The sequence below is a fragment of the Berghia stephanieae genome, chromosome 14, assembly GCF_034508935.2.
Source record: "Berghia stephanieae isolate SIO BIC M18660-M18661 chromosome 14, UCSD_Bste_1.3, whole genome shotgun sequence".
Classification (NCBI taxonomy): Eukaryota; Metazoa; Mollusca; class Gastropoda; order Nudibranchia; family Aeolidiidae; genus Berghia; species Berghia stephanieae.
The window spans coordinates 2,735,802-2,748,140 of NC_088373.1; positions in this window are offsets into that span (position 1 = coordinate 2,735,802).

Here is a 12,339-nt window from a genome sequence, read left to right on the forward strand (position 1 = left end):
TTTTCTTCCTTTTTACTGGCGCTGATATAACCTAAATGTGTTGCAAGCGCCGCAAAACCCTTAAAACACAATTAAAAAAACACATGACGTCATGATGATTTCACCTTCTCATTCATGACGTCATGATGATTTCACTTTCTCGTTCATGTCATTTAATAATGTTTTGTCTTTTTTGTTTGTTTGTTGTTGTTTTTCTTTATGTATCTACTGACTCCCCTCTGGTTTTTGTTGTTTGTTTATTTGTTTTAAATATAATATATTCAAGGATTGTTTGATTTGAAAAGACCCTGGTTTGAGGGGTTTTTTAAATTAAATTTTTTTTTTTGTTTTGTTTTGTTTTGGGTTTTTTATTGGCCGAGATGAGGGTCAGTTGAATCAATCAATTTTTAGACGGACGAATTTTCTGGCCATTTTTTAAAATTCGTGTTTGTTCTTTTTTAAATTTATTTACTGGGGTTTTTAAAAATTAGTATTGTTTTAAAAAAAATTATTATTTATTTTTTTAAATTAATTATTTATTTGTTGTTTTTTTTAAATTTCTTTATTTTGTTTTTTTTTTTTTGTTTTTACGGATTCTGGCAGTTTTGTAGTGGATCTCATATTGAATAAATTGATAGTGTGTGTGTGGCTCAACTCGCTGTGCTCATTGAATCTACACCTGTTCCTTGTCTGAACCAATTCGCCCTTATCTTACTTTGTCTTGTGTGTAATTAATTCTAGATAATCGTAATTTCTAGAACTTTTTTCTTTTTCTCTGTCCTATTTTCTTCCCTTTTTATTTTTTTACTGGAGCTGATAATATCCATGTCCTACATTAAATTAACTCACTCGATCCTGGAGATTTTTTGATACTCTTTACTGGGTGGGGATCCTGACCTCCCATAGCGGGCAGGGAGGTCCATACTGTGTCTTCTATCCCCTTATATCTGTTTTCCAACATGCTTTTTGTCTTTGTCTTGGAATGAGGTTACTTGGTTTTGTTCTGGCCCTCTGGGTGGGGATCCTGACCTCCCATAGTGGGCAGGGAGGTACATGCTGTGTCTTCTATCCCCCATACCCGTTTTCCAATTGTTTCCTGTCATTATCTTGGAATGAGATTTCATAGTTTTGTCCTGATCCTTGCCGGAGTTCCTTGGCTGGGAGGGAAACAGTCGAATGTATAGTTATAGTTTTGGAAGATGATATTTTTTTCCTTGTAAATCATCTCTCTGTTATGCATTGTATTATGTTTAGTTTACATATTATATTATATGATTGGTAAACATTTGAGTGTATTCCTTTTAGTTGGGACCTGTGCTTGTGTCTGGATGAGACTTATAGGTGATCTCAAACTAAGTACTTTGGCGGTGTGCTCTTGGAATCTACATCTGTTGCCTATTTGAACCAATTCCCCTTTGTCTTACCTTTTCTTTTGTGCTTTAATTGTAGTTCTAGAACTTTTTACTATCCCATTTTCTTCCTTTTTACTGGCGCTGATATGACCTTAATGTGTTGCAAGCGCCGTAAAACCCTTAAAAACAAAACAAAACAATTGTTCTGGCCCTGGTTGGAGTCTTGGCTGGGAGGGAAACAGTCAAATGCATAGTTGTTGTTTTGGGAGATGATATTTTTTCCTTGTAAATCATCTCTCTGTTATGTATTATTATATGTGTTATTTTTAGTGTATAATGTAAGCATTTGAGTGTATTCCTCTTTGTTGGATTTTGTGCTTGTGTCCGGATGAGACTTATAGGTGATCTCAAACTAAGTACATTAATGGTATACTCTTGGAATCTACACCAATTCCCTATTTGTTCCCAGTTCCCCTTTGTCTTACCTTTTCTTGGGTGCTTAAATTGTAATTCTAGAACTGTTTACTATCCATTTTCTTCCTTTTTGCTGGCGCGGATATAACCTAAATGTGTTGCAAGCGCCGTAAAACCCTTAAAAACAAACCAAAAAAAAACAACACAAAAACAACCAATTCGTTCGCCCTGCCTTATCTTACTTTGTCTTGTGTGTGATTAATTCTAGATAATCGTAATTTCTAGAACTTTTTTCTTTTTCTCTGTCCAATCTTCTTCCCTTTTTTTTTAAAAAATGGAGCTGATAATATCCATGTCTTACATTAAATTAACTCACTCGATCCTGGAGATTATTTGATACTCTTTAAAAATTGGAAAAAAAATGTATTAAAAATGAGCATGTACATAGATTGTTGTTTTATTCAACTACCATCAACATGTAAAAACTAATAACATTATCTTTGATATAATTTGTCTCCCCGCCCCTCTATAATTTGTCTCAGACAAATGTAATAATGTAAGGACGGCTTGTTCAAACAGTCACTGTGTTCATTGCATAGAGAATACAGGACTCCTAGTAGTCTGTGGTTCATTGGTCCGATTTAAATTTGGGTCAAGATCATGGCCTACTAAAAGAGTCACTGTAGTTACGTCATGCGTCAGATCAATATTGACTGCTGCCCGCCTTTGTGATGATGTGTTGCGCAAACACATGAGTTATTGTGTAATAATAAGTAACCCATCGTCTCGAAACGGTATTATGTCGGAACGAACCAGATGCTTAAAAGCCGAATTACATGTTAAACTGGTCAAAATTATAAATTGTTGGCATTAGCACACTAGAACCTGGTATCCATTCTCCTCAATAAAAAAATACAAACTCAACACAAGTCTGATATTTCTGGCTATAAATTCAATTTTCAACATCTTAACCAACCCGACTTAATACCGTTTTGAGGCGAAGGGTCACATAGTCCATTCAATTTTGTCATGTTGTACTCTTAAATTTTCATTGTACACATCAATTTTTCAAGATGTGTTGAGAATATGGCGATTAAGCTTAAATTAAATCCTGTCTAACAAACTTCGCGACGTTTAAGTGTAAGTGTGTGTGTTGAACCCTTGACCTCCAGAAGTCGAGGAGAGCGGCTCAAGATGGACGTAGAGTTTGAAACCGCTTTTTTGGGGTTTGTTTTTTTTTTTTTTTTTTTTGGAGTGGTGGATAGCTCTGATAGTATAGCCACGCTCTCCCCGGGCAGGCGGAGTTGTCGTACCAGTAAGGTCGCGGGTTCGAGCCCCCATCCATCGCCGCCTCGAAATTTTTATTCTCCATTGTCTTCTGACACTTTCCTACTCACTTCTTTTCTTGTTATTTATCAACATAAGTGCCTGTTCCTCTCAGGTGTCTGAATTTACTCTCTTAAATTTTCTTAGATATCAAATAGAAATCGGACAACTTTATTGATTTGGAGGAAAGACGAGAAAATATAACATTTCATATTATTTAATGTTTCTGATTATTTTCGTTTGGTTTTAGATTCTTTTTTTTTTTTTTTTTGTGTAACTGGATTACTCGGAAATGATGTTGGTTTGTGGCCGTGGGTAACGTTGATTTTCAATTTCTTTGTTGATTTTTTTCGTAGTTTTTTATTTGTTTTGTTGTTGTTGTTTTGTTTTTTTTTCTGGGTTTTTGGGGATTTTTGGGTTGTTGTTTTTTTTTTGTTTTTGTTGTTGTTTTTTTTTTTGTTTTTTGGGTGGGGGGTTTATTGGGGGGTGGGTGGGGGGTTCTTTTTGTTTTTGTTTTTGTTTTTGTTTGTTTTAATTTTATGGCTGGGGTTCTCCGGCCTCCCATCGTGTTTTCCATTGTCTTTTTGTCTTTGTCTTGGAATGAGATTACTTGGTTTTGTCCTTTGCCCTGTTGGAGTCCTTTACTTAGAGGGAAACAGTCAAATGTGCAGTTAAACGTTTTTGGGAGATTTATTTATTTATTTATATGTTTTTTTGTCATGTAAATCATCTCTCTTTACGTAACAAAAAATTGAGTATATTCTTCTTTTATTGAGACCTGTCCTTGTGTCGGAATTAGACTTTTAGGTGATCCCAGAGGAAGTACACAGATAGTGTGCTCTTGGAATCGACATCAATTTCCTATTTAAATAATTCCTCTTTGTATTAACTTGTTCTTGTGTGCCTGGGTGGGGTTCCCGACCTCCCATGGTGGGCAGGGAGGTACATACTGTGTCTTCTATCCCCCTGTATCTGTTGTCAATCTTGCTTTCTCTCTTTGTCTTGGAATGAGATTACTTGGTTTTCTCCTGGCCCTGGCTGGATACCCTGGCTAAGAGATGGGGAGATGATATTTTTTTTCCTTTTAAATCATCTCTCTGTTATGTATTATTATTATATTTGTTGTTTTGAATTTATAACGTAAGCATCTGAGTGTATTCCTCTTAGTGGGGACCTGTGTTCGTGTCTGGATGAGACTTTTAGGTGATCTCAAACTAAGTACATCGATGGTATGCTCTTGGAATCTACACCAATTCCCTATGTGTACCATGCTCCTTTGTCTTGCCTTTTCTTGGGTGCTTTAATTGTAATTCTAGAACTGTTTACTATCCCATTTTCTTCCTTTTTTACTGGCGCTGATATGACCTAAATGCGTTGCCTGGGTGGGGATCCTGACCTCCCATAGTGGGCAGGGAGGTCCATACTGTGTCTTCTGTCCCCTTATATCTGTTTTCCAACATGCTTTCTGTCTTTGTCTTGGAATGAGGTTACTTGGTTTGTCTTGTCCCTGGCCGGAGTCCTAGCTGGGAGGGAAACAGTCAAATGCATAGTTATTGTTTTGGGAGATGATATTTTTTTCCTTGTAAATCATCTCTCTGTTATGTGTTATTATATTTGTTATTTTTAGTGTATAATGTAAGCATTTGAGTGTAATCCTCTCTGTTGGATTTTGTGCTTGTGTCCGGATGAGACTTGTAGGTGATCTCAAACTAAGTACATTGGTGGTATGCTCTTGGAATCTACATCTGATCCCTATTTGTTCTCAGTTCCCCTATGTCTTACTTTTTCTTGGGTGCTTTCATTGTAATTCTACAAATTTTTACTATCCCATTTTCTTCCTATTTACTGGCGCCGATATAACCTTAATGTGTTGCAGGCGCCGTAAAACCCTTAAAAACAAAACAAACAAACATAAATGTGTTGCGAGCCCCGTAAAAAAAACATAAAAACATAAACATTCTTGTGTGCTGTGCTTTCAATTGTAAATCTTTAATGTTTATGACTGTCCCATTTGTATTCCTTGTTACTGCCGATGAAATGACCGAAATGTGTCGCAAGCGTGATAAAACAGTTATACACATACAAACAGACACACACACACATTTGTTATTTTGAATTGATAAATCCAACAGACAATAAAGGTATGGCAACCGGTGAACAGACACACACACACATTTGTTATTTTGAATTGATAAATCCAACAGACAATAAAGGTATGGCAACCGGTGAAGCTGATTCAAAATTATTTTTAGTCGATAATATGCTTATTATAAAGATATATATATATATATATAAAGGTATGAGTGTTGGTGGATACTTGGAGGGACGAGAGTGCTCGATAACGTTGGTTAGAGCTAATAAAATATAAATGGATTCACTCAGTTATATGGCCGAAACGCATGTTTCTGTGGCATCTACCCACGCCTGCCGACTGAAGACGTGGGTAGAAGCCACAGAAACATGCGTTTCGGCCATATAAGGGAGTGAATCCATTTATATTTTATATATTATATATATATATATATATATATATATATATATATATATATATATATATATATATATATATATATATATATATATATATATATATATATATATATATATATATATATATATGTATTAATACCGGATAGGGAGACTTTTGGTACCCCTATTAGTTCATTTTACAGTACTTTACCAATAGGGAGACCAAAATCCGGTCCCCCTATTGATTTGACCTCTAGCACATTCACTTTTCTATTTTTAGTTTAAAGTTGTCAACCCAACCGTCAAGGATATATAATTGTAAATCATAGTATTGAAGTTATTTGTTAAACACCACAGTAAGAAGAGTTATGCCTAAATTTTCACGTTGGTCAATAAGGTGACCGCCTGAAAAAAGTACAATAGGGGTACCAGTGTTTTCATCGATATATTTCAATAGTGAGGCAATATATCTTTCCGAAATTTTCTCTAAAATTCTAGAACATTATATGGATTTTTATAGTAATGAAAACCTAATATAAAATTGTGTGAAAGTTGATGAACTGAGGAATGAACAAGATATACGAATTATAATCTATTTTTAGAAACAGATTTATCGAATCTTGGTCCGGATTCTTATCTTGGTGACAAGAGACAAGCAAACATAGTAACTCTTTTTTTCGTGAAACGTATGTTTAGTCAATTTCGCGCATAAAGAGGCACTCGGCACTCACTCACTCCGCAAGTCAGTAGTAGGTGGTTATCAGTTATCAGCTTTAATTCTTAGTCAAACGCTTCATCAAACCCATTATTGAGTAGCATGTTGATGCCTGATGCCAGTTGAAGCCATCTCGACGTCGTGAAATGGAGCATCTTCTGTCATAGCAGTAGAATCGTCAGATGCCGCATTTAAATCCTCCATTCCAGGCGTTGCTGTTGCCATATCGATCTTCGAAATGATTTGGTCTAGACGTCAAGTTGACCCGTTCTATGTCTGAAGAGATTTTAAAGTGCAATACCTAACATTATATCTTGATCTACAAAAGAGTCTTTTTAAATGAACCGCTGTGTTTCTATATTTTTCAAGAACCAATGATTATCTGATAACAACTGACTTGCGGAGAGAGTGGCCGACGGACGTCCTCTCTATAGCCGCAAGTATTTTTTCGTCACTTGCTGAGTTCCAAACTAGACGTCTATGGCATCGTGGGGTAAATTGATGCTGGAGGCATCATTGAAGAGACACCGAGATAATTTAAATGGTAAGTTATTGGCCATTCTTATTACATCACTGTTGATTTAAGATTTTCAATAGGGTAGACATCACAATCACACACACACCGATTGATGATTGTCACTTGTCAGTCAGTCATTTGGAAGTGGAGTCAGATAATTCGGGAACTTCTGTAGACTGTAGATTCACACTAGTGAGTAAGATCTGTCGTTTACTACTACTACTACTACTACTACTACCACTACTACTTTTAGTTTTAGCTTTATCCAACTCAACACTTCTCGTGTTTATTTTATTTTGGCAAAACTAGAATGGATTTTTGAAAAGAATATAAAATAATTTAAACTTAAACCTGTCTTTGCATCTTGCTTTATGCATACAGTATGCCATATCACAGCCATCACAAAATCATAGTTTAATGTTGAGAATATGCTATTTCTTTTGTAACTTCAGATCAGAGAGATTTGAGCTTTAAAAATCCTGAAAAATGTCTTGCTGTCAATCCAGACAACCCTTTTGATGTGATCTATGATGTTAATGGTAAGAATGTAATTTGATGAGGAAATGAATAACATTTAGGTACACATAGTTTGCTTTTTTTTTTTTTTTTTTTTGAGTCATGATGTGTAATACTATTACAGTCCACTCCGGATAATTGCAACTCGTTTAATCGCAACTTTCGGTTAATCACAATATTTCCTAAGCAATGGAAATAATTCTATATAAAAGTCACTGGTTAATTGCAACAAACTTCGGTTTTTTAAAAAGTGGTAAATTCAAGAAATCAAACAGTATATCATGATTAAATTTCATCATGGATGAAATCGTGACAGGTTGAAGAATCGAGAGTGAGCAGGATTTAATGCTACAGTAGTGTGTCACCACTCTGTTAGAGTCGAAAGAGGGCGGGGCTCTGCAGTATGGGTTTGTGACGTCATCGGTGGCCATTAAATAGAAGAGGGGTGGGGCTGGTCATAATCTTGACAACAGGTTATAAATGACAGTTATAAAGAGAGACTGAGCGATATCCTTTGTTTTAGGATTAACAACTGTGCATTGTGACCAACGAGTTTGGTGAGAGCTTATTGTCTCTCATTAAGGCTAATCTCTTTAACTCTGACAAATGTTGAATTGTTGAGAAAAAAGATTGAAACTTCTTCCAATCTGAATAAGATATCGGCTTGCTTCATAGCTGCTTTTGGTTGACAAATCTACACGGGGCTGCCATATGGTTTTTGTTTCAATCAAATTGCTCTGTATGTGGTGGACTAAGAATATTATTTACTGGTTTGAGTTGACAATAAATGTGTAAAATGTTGAAATAGTGGACAGGAAACTGAATTTCGGTTAATCCCAACATTTTCGATGATCCCAAGGTATTGCGATTATCCTAAGTGGACTGTACCTGAATCTTGAACGAAAAACTATCATATGGATATGATTATAGACAGATTGGTTTCTGGAATTATATTTCCGTCCTCCCTTGCCAACTCTGACGTTCTTGAAATTTAAAAGAAAATAGCCAGAAGGTTTCGGACTTAATTTTCTTTTTTTTTTCCAAAGGACAATAGTCATAAGGTAAATAATTTTTAAAAAATCCTTTTACAGCACAAGATGGCATGATTTTTTGTTTAAGAGTTTAGAGAAAAACTTGCACATGATAGTCTTCAGCTTTTTTTTTGTTGTTTTTATTTTCTATATAGACTCCAACTCAGAGCCTGAAAGTGATGCAGAACAAAGTTCCATATCACATGATTCATTTGTGGTAAGTATGTACATTAAAATAAAATCATAACATTTGTATAGCGTTTATCCACAGTTGGCACCATGCTCAAAATGCTTCACATCAACATATTTTGTGGTGGACAAAACACATTTGCCACAAAAGATGAGACCTGCAGTCTGTTAGGCGCAATACAATATTTCAGGACAAGGACAACACTGTTTTACACCAGTGAGATCTCCTAGTTTTTTGTTGTTAAAAATTTTTCTTTGCAGTGGACTTCGCCAACAATAACACTATTTTAAACCTTCCTCGTTATATTTTGAAGTGATATTCATTGATGAGCCATTCACATTTGAAGTCGTTTGTTTTTTTATTTGACAAAATGTGAAAATGATGCGTTTCCAGGAAAAATTAAAATAGCTTCTGTTGGGATTATACTTTTGATCTCGCATTTTGTCCAAATTCTCTTGCATCGTAATGTTTATCAACTTTTTTTGTTAACTATATTGCAGTTGCAAGGTTAGGAAGTTCATATTGTTGCAATGACAACCGTTTATATGTCCAGAATCGTAGTGATATAAAAAATTGTTTTGTAGTTGTTGGTCCTGGTGTAGGATTTAAAGAGTTGGTTAAAAACGGTTTACTGAAACCCTGGTTGGTGTATCTATATTTATCCAAGCACAGTTGAACATATTAAATACTTAGACAATATGTCTGCCTTTCTCAACTCTTTTTTATTATACTTGCATTATTAACCAGCTAATTGTTTAGTTGGATTATTAAACAATGGCTCTTCATGTTTATTGTCAACATGAATAAATTGATTGATCTGTCATCTTTTCCACAAAATATACAGGGTCCCGATTTTGTTGCTGACTCCGAGTCTGATTCCTCTACGTACTCTGTGAGGTACCCAATGCTGAGTACATCATTGTCTTTGGAACCTAGTGCTCATTCCCCAACTCAGTCAGAGCCTCATCCACAACTATCACAGACTGAACCTCGTTGCCAGTCTGGGACCCAGGTTCAACCCGAATGCTATACACTTGCAAACCAACGTGTTACGTGCAATGGTGAGTCATTTTTTTGTCATTCTTCTCCTTTGATATTTGTGGGATCAATTTTAATTTACCCATTCCTTTTAAAAGAAAACTTCCACCCCCTCCATGGTGCTGCATTTGTGTTATTGCATTTTTTTTCTGTTTTGGCAGTGCTGCGTCGCAAAATACGCTACCATTTACATAACAAGCACAAATCCAAATTTGATAGGGTGGACATCTTAGAATCTGAAACCCCAATGTGTGAGTGATATCAGTGAAACCAGCCATAAAAATGTTCATGTTTATTTTATTGGGGTTTTTTTTTGTCTGTAATAGACTTAAATTGCTTGTATTGTAAGTGTTAAAATGGTTTTTTTGTTACAACCCATCTATATATTAAAACTGTTTCTTTGTATTTCTATGATGCTTAAGGCTTTTTTTCACAGACCAGCTGGAAACTTAACGAGAATCAGAGTAGATAACATTTTTATTAATCTTGCAACCTAAACAGTATATGATGATTGGGAGCATTTAAAGAAAAGCACATTTTCTTTTTAATTTGTCGGTACTAAAATTATACTTTGATAATGCCTGCTGTGCTACAAACCCTTTTGACTTCCAGGTTCAATATTTTTCTTTATTCTAAAATTCTTGGGTTTCCTTTCAATGACAACTGAGATCATTAAAATTCAGCTCACAACATGATGTGTGTAGATTTGATGAAAACATATGTTCGAGTTGAGAAGCAGTGTTCACGAACTTGCTGATCGTTTTTACTAGCATTTATTTTCCTAACTTACCTGTATCAATTAACAAAGGCAAGACTCAAATATTTTCTATCTGAACAGTGTGTTTGTTATTGAAATATTTCCGGCATATACATGTCATATTTCATTCCCACAAAATATAAATCAGGATTAAGTTGTCTGGGCATCAGCATCGTTCAGGCAGTTGGGGGGAAGTCTTTAAGGAATTAATGAAGCCGATGCTCAACCGGTCTGGAGGACGTTTGATTGATGTCGGCTGTTTGTTCTGCCAGCCGGTGATGTTTTCTCACTCCCTCAATGACAAAGAAAGTCATTGTTATGACTATGAACTATAGTCTATTATTACTTTTGTTACTATATTAATTGTTACTTATAGCCGCTACTGTTATTATTATTATTATTATTATTATTATTATTATTATTATTATTATTATTATTATTATTATTATTATTATTATTATTATTATTATTATGATATTGCCTTCATTGCATTCTATTACTATTATTGATATAATTAATTTCTGATTGTTGTAAATAATTTATGTGAATTGAATTTTGTCGATTGGCCAAGGGCCTACAATAAACTTAAATGAAATGTTAGTCTTTGGATAGGACTTGGGTCTATTCTTGATTGCTTTTCCGCCTGGGTCGAGTGAAGCATTTGGAGTAAATTTTGTTGCTCAACGTAAAAAACATGACGCTTACCATTCCGCTGATACTGATACCTCCAAGGGGTGGTTGGGGAAAAACCTAAAATTCTTTTGACATTCTGTCTGATTTTTCGCTGAAACAACAAAGGACAATCTATGTATTCAGATGAGACTTCAATGTGTTACTATTCCGATTTATGTTCATATTTTGATTATAATGAAGAGGGAACCCTGAACCCAGTGAAGTGGGTGGATTGATCTATTTATTTCTATTTCAAAACAAAAATATGGCGTCTTTTCACTGGATTTGTTATGTGGCAGAGGTCTCCACAAATCTAACATACCTCTTCCAAAGGAATAGATGGTAGAAAAGTATATAACAAGAAGGAATTATGACAGTTACTTGTCCAGGCCTTAAATATTTGGAATGCTATTCCTCTCTATCGCTGTCATGTAGCTGATGTGCATATGATCTGTCTATTGATTTATTTTCATAGTTCATAGCATGATGTGCTTTATTTTCTTCTTTTTTTTCCAGAGAAATACAAAAAGCCAAGGAGACCCTGTCCATACTGTGGACAGTTGCAAACAAAACTCTCAAGGCATTTGATGAGGAAACACAAAGATGAGACAGAAGTTACAGAGGCCATGAAACAGCCTGTAAAGGAAAGGGATAGAACAATGGATTATCTCAAGAAAAAGGGCATTTTTTATTCAAACACTAGAAACAATTCAATAGTTATGCGTGAGAGAGCACAAGGGTCACATGAAGTTGTTATGTGTGCTGGCTGTAAGGGGTTTTACTCTGGACGAAGGGTTTATGAACACAAAAAGAAATGTAGTACTGAGCATGCTCTGTGTACTGGGGTTGTAAAATTTTATCCCGTGGCTCCCAATGCAAGTAAAGAAATAAAGGAGAATATTCTTGACAAATTTCGGAATGATGAAGTGGGAAATTTGTGTCGATCAGACAAAGCTATAGTATTGTTAGGAACAAAATTGTGGAGTAAAAGTTCAAAGAAGGAGAGAAAAGTTATAATGAGTGATTTACGCATCTTAGGAAATTTGATTTTAAAAACTAGGAAGAGAACGAATCAACCTTCTTTCTCTGGAGAGGACGTGGTGAAGCGTTGTAACTTTAATGAAATATCGCAAACCATTTCTGAAATGACTTTGAAAGAGGATGGGACATTGAAAGCAGGCTTGAAGCTTTCAATTGGATTTATATTGAAAAAGTTAATTAATTTCTTAAAAGGGGAATATATAATGCAAAACAAAATGGAAGAATCCGCAGAGATAGATTTGTTCAAAGCTGTCCTGGATTATAATTGGGATAGTATTTTTTTTACAGCCAGAGTTCAATGTGAAGCAAAGAGAACAATTTG